Source organism: Ursus maritimus, unplaced genomic scaffold (assembly GCF_017311325.1).
Source record: "Ursus maritimus isolate PB19 unplaced genomic scaffold, ASM1731132v1 scaffold_34, whole genome shotgun sequence".
Lineage (NCBI taxonomy): Eukaryota > Metazoa > Chordata > Mammalia > Carnivora > Ursidae > Ursus > Ursus maritimus.
The window spans coordinates 15,545,698-15,557,252 of record NW_024426008.1 but is presented as its reverse complement, the minus strand read 5'-3'; the positions used below and the strand labels follow the sequence as shown (position 1 = coordinate 15,557,252).

Below are 11,555 nucleotides of genomic sequence, written 5' to 3'. Positions count from 1 at the left end.
CCCCCCCCCCCGAAGAATTCACAAACCTCCCCTGCAGAATGTAATCATTTGGAGAATGTATTTCATTTTCTATTTACTTTGCAATCTAGAATGTTCTTTCATGACTGTTATTTCTTTTCAGTCTCATGACAGTGGTGAGACACGTGTTTTCTTTCTGCTTATAGATGAGAAACTTATGACTCAGACAAGTTTAGTAACTTAATCAAGTTATGGGGACAACAAAAGCAGAGCTAGGCATCAAACCCAGGTCTTCTGATGCCAAAGCCAGTGTTCTTTCTTCTATACCATCACTGCCATCTGGAACCTGGCAAGAGTTTATACTTTATTTCTATTGTTTCTCTTCAGAAAAGAACAGCTTTGAAGATATATTTTAAAAATAAAGTCACTGAAATAATTTTTTTCCTTTTGATATGTCATAACTTGATACCTTGTGTATGTCATTTGGCAAAGGAAGGAGTGTCATAGAAGGCTCTGTGTCTGTAATTCTCCTAAGATGCTCTTGTCCCGAATTATGTAATCGAGACTCAGGAAATGCATTTACTGCTGGGTCTCGTGCCACTGATGTAGTGATGGGAAACATACGGTGACAATAAAAGCCACTTGTCTTTAAAACCTTTCAAATTCATAAGGGTAGCTTCAAGTTCAAGATATCAAGGTGAGCACACTTATTTCTTTCTCGTTCACAAGACTAATTTAAAATAGCATTAGAAGAATAAAAAATATGCAGAGCCCACAAATGGAGAGAATTGTAGGTAGTCATGAGCAGAGGAGAAGAGGGAAAACAGATGCTTTCAGAGGTTTATAAGTGGAGCAAAGAGGAGGAAACAGCACTCTAGAATATCAGAGAAGGGAACTGCAAGGATAGACGTCACCAAGTTGCCTTGAGGAGCTTTGGACTCAGAACTGGAGCATTAGTCCAAGATGTCCAACAGCCAAGGAGTAGGTGTTCTAGAAACACACAGCAGTCATGGTAGAGGGAAAGACACTGTTAAAGAAATAACATCTCCAGAGCGAAAGGGAGATTTTCAAATTCACAGTGTCCATTAGAACCAAGTCGGGTAATTGAAGAAAGGCCCATATTTATGGGTTTTGTGAAATGTCAGATCACTAAGATGTATACACCCATGCACCTTCACTTGAGGATGTACACCAGTAAAAAGAGGGTGAAAACCAAGAAAAAGGAAGATGTGGGATTGTGTAGTAAAGAACTTAATCTCGTGCCACAAGAGGTCTGGCCTTGGCCTCTAGGTTCTGGGAAATGAGCCGTAAGCTCCTGCAGTACCAGGAGTGTCTTTGCCTGAGGGGCTTTGGGTCACTGGAGACTGGAAACTAAAATGAGGCATGGGGACAATCAGTCATGCCTATGTAATGGAGCTTCCATAAAAACTCTGAATACCACGGCTTTGCTGGGCTTCCCTGATTGGCAAAAGTCTCTGCTTATTATCATCACAAGTCAATGCTGGAAAAATAATGTGTCCTGACTCTATGGGGAGAGGCAGACTCTGCTTTATATACTTCATCCCTTGGCTGACTGTGATCTCTATTCTTTCTTTGCAATAACTCTTAACCATGAGTATAATCACTTTCAGTTTAGTTCTGTGAGTTCTTCTAGTGAATTCTCAAACCTGAGTCTGGTTTGTAGAACCCCTCAAACTTGCAATTGATGTCACAAGTGAGCCTTAGGTGGGCTGTGTTCCTGTAACCTTGCAGCTCTTCTGCCTCTTCTCAGGGATACACAAACAGAACTTGTTTAGGGGAATAATGAAACAGCATCCAAGGATGACAATTATATAGTAGACCAAAGGAGGAAATCAGTGTAATTTACAACAGAGATAGGCAGGCCTGTTGAAAAATATTTTCAAGGAAAAGACTGAAATTTATTTCAGATAATAGATGCTGTTAATAAGAAGTTGCAAAGAACTGCATGGTGGGAAAGCCTGTGAATCTGATCTTAACAAGGTAAAAAAGAATAACCGGAAATTCCGGGTAGATCGAAACACTTTACCAGGATGTTGTGTTCCAAATACAAAACAATTTAACACCTAATTATTTTTCAGTGATTGGCAAAATGTGAGAGAGGAGACTGTATTTCACCTTGATGCTAGTGCATTTTTCTCTGGGTGGCATAAGGATTTTGACATCAGAAATATAGGCAAGGAATGTAGTTATTCACATCTTCTGACTTTATGATGTAATGTGATGAATAGTCATAATAATGTAAAATTTGTACATTGGTTATCAACTTTTAAAATAAATCTGTGCACAAAGCATGGAAGAGTTAATCATGATTAAGAGCAGACACGAACACTCTGGCTTTGATGATGTTCAAGTAGAGCTCAGGGGACAGGTGTTGGGAGATGAAAGGTGGGCAGGAGAGGAGGAGGCGTTGGTAAGGGTACAAACACCCTCATTTTACAAAGTGAGAAGTCAAGAGAATCTGTTGAAAATTGATGAAAAATGACATAGTGATGACAAAAGGGACACAGCAGAGCATTGGGTTAGAGAACTAGCTACGTGGAAAAACCCAACAACTCAACCCACTCACATCATCAACAAAAATATCAATTCTAAGTAAACTGTAGATGCTTTAACTATGAAAGGCAAAACAATAAGGCTTTAGAAGATAATCTAAGAGAATAAATTCATGATCTCAATAGGAAGGAGTGATTTTTAAACATATTGAACATGAAGATGCACCGATCTCCAAGGTAAGGATTGATGAACTTGACCACAGTAAAATTAAGAATATTAAAAATACTTAAAATAGTAAAAAAGCGGGTCACAGATACGGAGCTATTTGGAGCGCACATAATTAATGAAGTATCTATATCCAGAATATGTGAAGAACTCCGATGACAATAAGAAAATGCAGTTCAAAAGAAAAATGGGCGAATAGACTCAAAAGCCACTTTAAAACAGGATATGTATAATTGGTCAATAAATATAACAGAAGGTGTTCAATCTCATTGGTCCTCAGAGAAACGCAAATTAAAACTGCAAGGAGATGCTGCTACACATCCATCAGAACGGCTGAAGTTAAAAATTTAGACAAAATAGCAAGGATTTCCAGGGATATTGAGCACCTGGAACTCTCATCCAACTGCTGGTGGGAATGGAAACTAGTTCAACCAATTTGGAAAGCAGTTGACTTTATTTACTAAAATTAAAGATACCGTCCCTCATGACCTAGCAATTTCTCTCTTAGGCATATATCCAATGGAAATATGTGTGCATGTGTAACAGGAGACATGTATAAGAAAGCTTATAACCTATGCTTTATTTATAAGTCTAAACAGAGCAAGAACGGAAATGTCCATCTACAGGAGAATGGGTTAATAAATTGGGGTATATACAGTGGAATACTGCATAGCTATGGACATGAGCTACAACTGAATGCTATACTATGAATGAATCTTATAAATATAATATTGAGCTAGAAAAATCTGATACAGAAGAGTATCTACTGCATGATTCCATTTACATAAAATTCAAAAACAGTCAAAACTGTAATGTTGAGTGATGCATTCTTGGATGGCAAAAAGTATAAAGAAAAGCAAGGAAATGAATATCACAGAAGTCAGGAGTTACATTGAAGGAAAGGGAGTGAGTTATGACTCAGAAAGGCATGCAGGTTCTGGAACTTCGGGGGCTGGCACTGCTCTACTTGCTCTGAGTAGCCCGGCCAGGGGATGTTTGTTTCAGATACATCTACGCTTTATGTCCTTTCTGACATGTGACGTATTTTATACACCAACTCCAGCTAAATTCTCTTCCACAGTCACAGGAAGTTAATAAGAAAATCTCCAAATGATAAACATCTTATTTGGAAACAAGAACCAAAATAAACTGTAGAAGTATTGTTTTCTGTTCTTTATTTTTCATTGTTAAGTAATGTATACTTACTAATTTCATAACCAAGGAAAACCATCACATTCTGTTTACATTTTTATATTTGAAAACATCTATGTGAGTGGGCACCCAGATTATAAACAAATAAATTTGTTGGCTGAGTTAACTTAGTTTGAGGAGTTCTAATTTTGGAAGGAGTTATTTTGCATTGATAATTTATGAAAATTATTTTATGCATTCAATAAAATGTCAAAATCCTTTCTTTTTTCTGTGTAATTTTTCATGCAACTTTGAGAACTTTGAAAAGGATAGGAATAATGAGTGAAGGGGTTTTTGTTTCAGTAACATCTTTTTGTACAGTTCTTGAGGACTGTGACCACGAGAGTTTATAGTCGCAAGTTGGCCTTTTATCTTTGCTGACTTCATTGCAATTTAAAGGTGTTTGTAATAATAAATAGCAATACTCATAAACAACCACCACTACCATCACCAGCCAAAAAACCAACCAAACAAAAGAAAATATCTACCCCTCTACAAAAAACCCAGCATTAAGAAGGTTCTTTTTTTTTTTTTTTTGAAGATTTTATTTATTTATTTGAGAGAGAAAGAGAGTGAACAGGAGTGGAAGGGGGGCAGAGGGAGAGAGAGAGAGAAACAAACTCCCCGCTGAGCATGGAGCCCAACATGGAGCTTAGTCACAGGACCCTGGGATCATGACCTGAGATGAAGGCAGATGCTTAACCCACTGAGCCACCCAGACACCCCTCAAGCTTCTAAGAGCTACCCTAAGGAAACAATGTCCTCATTACCCACAATTTCAGTGATGTTGCAGTGTATGTAAGTGTGAACCACAGCTTTTAATATCACCCATTCTCATTGTATTTTATCCCAGGACTTTTCACCATCGAGGCAAGACACTTATAGATCATTTAAATTGCCAGTTTAAGTGCATTCTGAGTTCACTGTTAAACCATACAAGAAAAAAGTTGCTTTTCAAATACTGAAGGTATCTACTTTTTAATTCTTTGTTTGCATTTACTTCTTTTGGATTGGTTTTTATTGAAAAGTACAATTATTGTGGTTAGCATTTCATAATAATTGTGGAATCACTTATGTTGTATGCCTGAAACTAATATAATATGTCAGCTATACTTCAATTAAAAAGAAAAAAGAAGTATAATTACCCTGAAAAAGGTATATAAAATGTTCTTTCCAAAAAGCCTTTCTTAAAAAAAAAAATTTTAAAAATTAGTGTAAAATGGACAAATATTCTTCCAATATTAAAAGAAAGGAAAATTGAAAGTTGAGGTTCTACCCTATTAAATTAACTTCTAAAAATATGACAGATTAAACTCCCAGACCGTTGGACAGGGTTACCATAACATCTATGATGAAATCAGAAATTTTTATAAAGGGAAAAACAGTCCTGCTTCCAACGCGGTAGCTCTCTTTGACTTTCTAGCTAACGTAGAGAAATAAATATGACTGATTGCTCTGAGGAATCTGTTGTCTCAAGGCAGTTAAGAAACACATCAATCAATTATTCTTGTATGTTTTAAAAAAATATTGTGTGCTTTAAACTCGCTTTTTAAGGCAGCGTACTGAGACATCTGGATTCCTTTGCCTTTAGATTTTGGAACTATTTTGGTCTCTTTTCAACTGTAAACTATTCATCTCATAATGTCTCAGTACTTTTGAGAGTATTTACAATAAAAATGATTGACACCCATTGCACTCATTTATGACATGGATGGGAGCCACCCAAATGCTCACTCTCAGTTGGGGCAGGTCACCTTGTCTCTCTGCCTTTGTGTTGTGTTGCAGCTGGGCGACCTCACTACTGTCTTTTTTCCAAACTTGCAACGCCCGTTTCCAGAGAATGGTCATCCTAGTGCATCTATGCTAAATGCTTCGATTAGATCTTTCTCGAAGAAGGTTGCCTTTCAGGGTTGGGAGTTAGAAGAGAAGTAGTTATAGGCATAAAGGTCAACAAATCTGTTTTTAAAACAGGGCTGACAACGAGCTGCAGGCACTAAGTTCAACCTACACGTGTGTACTCTGAAATCAGTTCTGACTCATCCGTTCTGTCTGCTTGGCACCCCTGTTTACAGGACGCCTTGAGCCTTTTCCTGGAGCAATGCTTTTGGCAAATAGCTTACTCTTTCTGACAGGGTGGATGAAAAAGGGGACAACCTGATCTTGGTTGATAACATGTGTACCGTGGTGAAGGCATATTTTGTAAAGTCTTGAGCAATTATTTAAAATGTCTGTGTGTGTGTGTGTGTGTGTGTGTGTGTGTGCGCGCGCGCGTGTGAGCTCACTTTATGTGCTAGGTAATGATTCATGTTCTGAGGGTGTGTTTTTCTGTCTTAAAGAGCTGGCAGCCAGCCCGCCCTCTCAGAAATGGGAAATTTCTTGAGCTAATTTGGACATGCAGGCTACGTTTTTTACACCACAAAGCTGTAACTCTTTGTCCAGACAGTGCTGCCAATTATCTGTGAATATCCCTATTCAGGAGAGACTTAAAAAACCAAAGACACAAAAAAGCCAGATCTTTTTGCCTGTTTTGAATATAAACATTCAGGGTGATTGTATATTAATATCACTTCTGAAGCAGAAAGGAGTTATTTAAAGGGATGACCTGATTATCTTAGTCAAGAAAATACAGCTACCATCCATTTTCTGCAAATTTGCTCTTGGGTTCAAGTGCAGGCTGGAAGGTGAGAGCTTTTGGATTAAACCCCAGCATAATAAGGTTTGGGCCAAAGAATTCACTCTTTCTCTATCTTAGTTTTTCCAATCTGTCGAACAGGCATTTCCTTACCTCCTTACAGGAAAATAAAGCCTTGGTAATTGGTTTGGAGATACAGGTCAGGGCGCGCGCATCTGTGCTGTTTGAGGGGCTAAGCTCCGCACCATGTTGCAGTGGGCTCTTTCCTTTAGCACCAGTATTCTTACTCCCTTGTGGTCCCCACATTTCTCACTGGCACAAAAAACATCTGTCTCTGTGGTGATCATCCAGGGGAGAATTGTGTGGCACGTCCAACTTAGTTAACCAGGCAACAGGCAAAAATGAAGGCAGGTTTTGTGAAAGTTTCGTTTTGTGTTTTCTGCACTATGAGAAGGCAGAATTTTCTCCGAGGACAGAAAGATGAGGAATGAGGCTAGAATGACCTGTTAGAAGAATCACAAATAGAGGCAGCAGAGAGGCGTGAGCATTCACTCTTCTGAGGGTCTTTAAAACGGACAGGCAAATAAAACAGTCAAAAACTGTGGCTCCCAAAAAGAGACTGGAGGATTGGTTTTGTCACTTTTTTAGAGGTCCTTTGAATTTACAGCATGCTGGCACGAGGTATTAGGTCTGCCACCGATTAACTTGGAGTCTCACCCTACGTGCCAAGCCGTGTAGCATGTGTTGGGAACTCAGGAGTGTATAAGAAACAATTTTTGCTCTCAAGGTCTTCTTAACCTCCCTGGGAGAGAAATACATACAAATAATTACAATACTATGTGATAAGTGCTAGACTAGCAGCAAAAAACAAACAAAACAAAACCAAAAAAACCCCCATGTGCTATGATTACAAATTTTGCCCAAGGTGGTTGGCACTGGAGAAATAATATCTGCACTTGACCTTGAAGACTGAGTAGGAGTGAGGCAGGGGAGGCCATTCTAGGCAGAGGGGAGAGAGCGTGGAGCAAGGCCTGAAAGAGTGGCTGTCAGTGGAGGATGGGGGTATTTTAGAGAGGAGAGAGTAAGTGTTTGAGGGTCAGACAGCCCCAGGTTGCTAACCCTGCTCGGTGGGTGGCCGTTAGTTAACTGGATGTGTGATTTGGGGGCACATTACTCAGCCTCTGTGAGCCTCAGTTTCTGCATCTGTAATGTGGGGGCATGATGATCTCTCCGGCAGGGTTATGGTGAGAATTAGAACAATCCATAGAAGGGGCCTGGAATAGTGTGAGGACAAAGTAAATATGTAGTAAATGGTCACTGTTAACCTGTCTTCTTGAATAGGCTGCGACTGAGGCTTTGGAACTGCAAATCATTCCGAATATCATAAGTCTGATCCTGGGAGGGGCTTCTCAACATCAATCATCTGTAAAATGGAAAAATCACCTACTTTTAGGGTTGTTTTGAAGGTTAGAGTTAATGTTAAACACAGGCCCAGTTAGGGCCTTTGATAAACAGTAGATATTATCATTACCATTATAACAACACTTCTCTCTCAAAGGCCAAAATACACGTGTATTTTCTTTATACTCATATTGAAGAAATTCCAAATTTGGGTGTATACAGAACTGTACCTTCTGCTAAAGCAGAGGCTAAATCAGAAAATCACATTTGAGAGTATGATATCTCCCCCCAAGGGTGATGTGTCACGTTAATAAATGTGTTTTGGTGCGAGTTGGTATAAATAGTCATCCAAGCATGTTTGTTTTTCCTCTTCTGTGTCCTGTGCCAAGCACCGTACCAGGCACCCAGGAGATGTTTAAAGAAGTACTTGCTACATGAATTAATGGGTAACTCTCTAGCTGGTTTTGTCAAACACATTTTTTGTTTTTAATGGAGGGAAACAATTTTAGATCCTGAAATTGCCCTTTTTAAAAACCAAGTTCCCAAACCATTTGAACAATTGAACATGTACAAATTCATGTGGTATCAGCTTGTGGGCAGGATCATGTTGTTCCAAAAGCTTTGTTTGCCTGGAGGATGCATTGGTCCAACCAGTCATTATAACTGCAAACAGTTATTACGTCTATGATTATTATTATGACATTTCTAATAAGTATTATTGTAGAGGTCAACCTAATGTTATATCAATAAACCAGGACTAGAATATCCTCTGTGTTCACTTCATACATTTTCTTCCTGCAACTATATTTAGGTACTAGAAATGGTAGAAACTCAAGCATTTTTTAGTTTCCCAAATACCCCTGCCCAATTGCATAATGCCTCTGAGAGGTCACATTGCCACTGTTTTTTCCAGTTTTAATTATGAGTAATTATAAGGAAAATAGTTACATGGAGGCTGGTTCAAGCTTGTGAAAATTGCAATGACTCTCTGAAAAATGCTGGGTGTCAGAGGGAAAAATCAGCCTAGATGCACTTGAACCTTCTTATCACATAATGTAGCCACGACCTCAGAGTAACAGTGCTCTGTTCCACCTGCTTCCAAGCAGAACTGGACCCAAGTCATGCCACACAAAATCACTGCTGCCTTACTTTCAAAGGGGGGCAGGAAGAGAATTCACAACTTGCCTTGAAAATGTATCTGTTCTTTTAGAACTTATTTTCTGGTTCACATTTTTTTTTAAAGATTTTATTTATTTGATATAGAGAGAAAGAGCGTGTGCACTTGCATGAGGGGGGGAGGGGCAGTGGGAGAGGGAGAAGCAGACTCTCCCCTGAGCAGGGAGCCCAATATGGGGCTCGATCCCAGGACCCTGAGATCATGACCTGATCTGAAGGCAGATGCTTAACGGACTGAGCCACCTACGCGCCCCTCTGGTTCACATTTTAAATAAAAATTTCGAATATGACACATTTAGCTTAGATCCTCTTATCTGTTCCTCAGGAGAAAAAGAAAGAAAATATACCTAACCAACACTCTTTTTGTTGTTACCAGTTATTTGGTCTAGATTTAGAATCCTTTAGCTAATAGAGACTTTGAAAATCTATGCCTTTATAGATTTGAAAACTAGGGAGTTTAGTGGGGGATTGACCCACTAAATTGAGTTTTAAGAGGCCCCTGGCTTGTTCGCAAACTTGTACCTTCTTTTAGTTGAGACCTTTGATATTTTAGGGCCTGCCTTTCAGGTCCATAGTCATCACTGTCCCAAGCTGTCATGCTCACTCGTGCATTTCACCATCGTCATTGATTCACTGAGCAGCTGCAATTAGGTTGAACATACAAAATTACTATTTTTGTAGATTTAAAAAAAGGACAACTCCATGTTCAATCTCATAAATACTTATTGAGGACCTACCATGTGAGAAACAATTAAGGTTCAACTGTGTAGGGAACCTAATCCATTAGACTCCAGTAGAATACCAAGCCACAGCTTTTCAGAGATTCACTCTACTGAGTTGGTACAATTGTCTATTTGCAAACAAAGTTTTATGTGGCATTTAATTTTTTTGAAAATTTACCATTTTACCAATCTTGTGGTTAATTTGCCTGATCAACAGAATTGAACAAAATTATTCTTAAAGTTTGCTGGTTATAAAGGGAAAAGTTGTACATATTTATTGGGGAAAAAAAGGTTAAATAATCTGGAAGTCTATAAAATAAAAACTGAAAGTTCTTCCCTTACCACCTGGAGTAAACTTCTATTTTATTCCAGACCTCTCTGTTTTTCTTTTTCTTTATTTTATATATGAAATGAAATCTGCAGCTTTTTTTTTCCCACTCAGAATTATATCATGACAGTTCTCCACACAGAGCACCTCACTTCTGAAATCAAGACGAGTCATCATGTCCACTCAATAATTTTTTTAATAGTCACTTCCCACATTCAATTGCTTTTTAATCGAGTACTTTTCAAAATTAGTTTTGATTGTGGTAATTGCCCAAAAACACTAAAAGAAGGCTTACAGTCTCAAAACACTTTCACTTAAAACTGTCTTTTAAAGGAACATAAGGTACACGCAGCAACCACATGATTTTAGCACAGTGGGTTGGAAACAATACAAAAATAGTCATTCAAATGTCCTATCTCTGCTCCACCAAATAAGAACCAACTTAGAATTCTAAAAAAAAAAAGAAAGAAAGAAAGAAAGAAAGAAAGAAAGAAAGAAGAAAAAAAAAGAAAAAGAACAACAATACCCAAAACCAAAAACCAAAACTAAACTAGGCTCCCCCCAGGCGCACGGAAGATAGGCCCTGGCAGACATAAAATGATGTCGGTGTCATCATTTTTCTTTTATTGAGATATAACTGACATATTATATTAATTGCTGGTGTGCAACATGATTTGACATTTGTATGGTCTCATCTTAATTTTAGAAAAGAAGACAATGAACTTTGAATTTCTACATATGAGTTCACCGTCTCCAAATTTTTCTTAAGCTTCTGCCATCTTACACCACTTGCCGATGAGCGCAGGAGACCAGATGAGTAGGTAACGTACCCATGTTAACAGAATATCTCCAAAATAATGCATTATGTTTAACCACATTTCTCCCCCCAGACATAGTTGTAGTTGAATATAACACATGTATATGGAATAGAATCATATTTTCTTCTAGTAAAACTTCTGGTTCCTGGGGCAGACATAAATATGTCAGCATTTTAATAGGTTTCCACCAAAAAACATTGACTTCCAGGGGTTCCATCAGCTAACCCACTGGAGAATACTGCCATAGTCGCAAGGATTTTGTGCCACAATCAAAAGGTTTGCTATTTCCTCTGAAGTGAAGAAAGAGATTGGACTGGGTGATCCTGAAGGGTTCTTTTCAAGAACATTTAGTTCTTGAGTTTACTTGCAAAGCTTTCAGTATCCCACACCCCAGAGACAGAAAGAGCAAAATCTACATTTCCAAATACCGGTTTACTGAGAAACCCAAGTATTGATCCCATTGCTAGTAAGGCACTTTTTGCTGGGGGGGGGGGTTGATATCTTTTTTGCATCTTCCAAACTACAGATGTGTTCCTACTTAAGGAAAAAATTGCGTGCACTTAGTCTTTTCAACTTAACTACAAAAACAT

General features: G+C 38.4%; 1 long non-coding RNA gene across 1 annotated transcript in view; it reads left to right on the top strand.

The window, feature by feature from the left end:
• LOC121100121 overlaps positions 1–11,054 on the top strand; it is a 24,432-nt gene extending 13,378 nt beyond the window's left edge. Inside the window, exon 3 of the long non-coding RNA XR_005831842.1 lies at positions 10,854–11,054. This is a non-coding gene — a long non-coding RNA (uncharacterized LOC121100121). The remainder of the gene's footprint in view (positions 1–10,853) is intronic.
• Positions 11,055–11,555: the final 501 nt, after the last annotated feature.